The sequence below is a fragment of the Triticum dicoccoides genome, chromosome 7B (genome assembly GCF_002162155.2).
Source record: "Triticum dicoccoides isolate Atlit2015 ecotype Zavitan chromosome 7B, WEW_v2.0, whole genome shotgun sequence".
NCBI classification, from domain to species: domain Eukaryota; kingdom Viridiplantae; phylum Streptophyta; class Magnoliopsida; order Poales; family Poaceae; genus Triticum; species Triticum dicoccoides.
Genome location: NC_041393.1, coordinates 745,980,211 through 745,982,072, shown reverse-complemented (window position 1 = coordinate 745,982,072; position 1,862 = coordinate 745,980,211).

Sequence of the window (1,862 nt, the reverse complement as noted above, 5' to 3'; positions counted from 1 at the left end):
GTCCCCCCTTGGCTCCGCCACTGGGTAGGTATGGACTAGCAAAAATGCCCGTGCGTTGCAACGGTAGAAAATTAGACTAATATATAAGCCATCATTTAATTTATGATCCACGATAATTATTCCCAAGATGAAAAGGAATTATGCTTTCAATCATACCGTCTTTGCAAAATGATCACAGTTTAGTTTGCGGCTTTATAGTTTCATTCTCGCCTCCATGCCATAATCAAATGAGAAGAAATAAAAAAAATGTTTCGGAATAGGCCCATCTTGGACGACGTAGGGGAGAAATAGAAACGTATTATTTTTCGCTGCTCCACAATTGAATCGAAGAAAGAAAAAAGTGTGAAGCAGCCTAGCTCGGCCCACGCGTTGGAGAAACATAAAAGGTGTGTGGTACATTGGTAGATAGATGACAGCCAAAACTATAATTGAACGGAAGAATCCTTCCTTCCTTTAATATTAATATAATAATTAGTATATATAGAAAAGAGATTAGGGCAACAAAGTGACACGAATTTTACACCGGGGCAAAAATTCGATGTGGTACATCGGTAGATAGATGACAGCCGAAACTATAATTGGACGGAAAAATCCTTCCTTCCTTTAATATTAATATAATAATTAGTATATATAGAAAAGAGATTACGGTAACAAAGTGACATGAATTTTACATCGGTGCAAAATTTCGATGACCTCATCGAGGCAATGACGGAGTTTGCAACATCTGGTTCATGACCACGGATTGCACGGATGTTGTTACGTGCAGCCAACAACAATAATAAAACCATCAACAAAATCTAGGAGGTTGATGGCATCTCGATGAATATTGTTGTGAGTAATTGGAAAATTTCTTACAGTGCAAGATGATTATTTTTTAAATGGATGGACATTTTTTATAACTTGTGAACATTTTTTTCAACAGGCACACATTTTTGGGATGGGTGAACATTTTTTGAAATTAATGAACATTTTTTGTTTAACGAACATTATTTTTTAATGCATCAAGATTTTGAATCAACGAACATTTTTTGAATCGGTGAACTTTTTATGAAATTCACGATCATTTTTTAATTATTGTGAACATTGTTTTAAAAATTAATGAACATGTTTTGAATTCACAATTTTTTTGTTAAATTCGTAAACATTTACTACTGCTGTTTTTTTTTCAAAATTCACTTTATTTTTTAATTTGAAACTTTTCTGAAATCCCAAATTATTTAAAGAAGAAACAAAGAAAAAAAGGAAAAAAACAGTGGCGTCCCTCCGCAGTCATGGACCAGCCTAATAGGGCGCGTGGTTTGTAAAACATTTTTCAATATTCACATTTTCTTTTGAAATTTGAAACTTTCTGAAATCCCAAATTATTTTAAATAAGGAAAAATAGTAAAAAAGCAAAAATAGAATAACGAAATAAGAAAAAAGGGCGTCCCCATTAATGGGCCGGCCCAATAGGGCGCGCTTGCGACGAGCGTATATATAAGGTAATATTTCTCTCTTTTCAAAAAGAAACGCTGTGTCTAGGTTGGCTGGTTGTTTCATTGTGGCTGGACATCAGAGGGTCGGGGTTTGAGTCCAAGTGAGAGCAATTTTTTTATTTTTTAACGTAAAACAGCGACGGACGAAAATCAAAAACGTACGGAAAACATCGATGGACCAAAAAAAATGGAGAAACAATCCGTCCTTTAATATTAGGTACAGATACAGATACAGATACAGATATAGATATAAGATTCATCATGCTATAGTTTCAAACTTTTCTTTACAATTGTTGCCACTTTTGAGAGTCAATAATCGGTTGTGTAGCGAAACCAAAGGCGGCAGTCTAGGAGCCAGAGGTGACAACACATCGTTTTGGGCGGCGG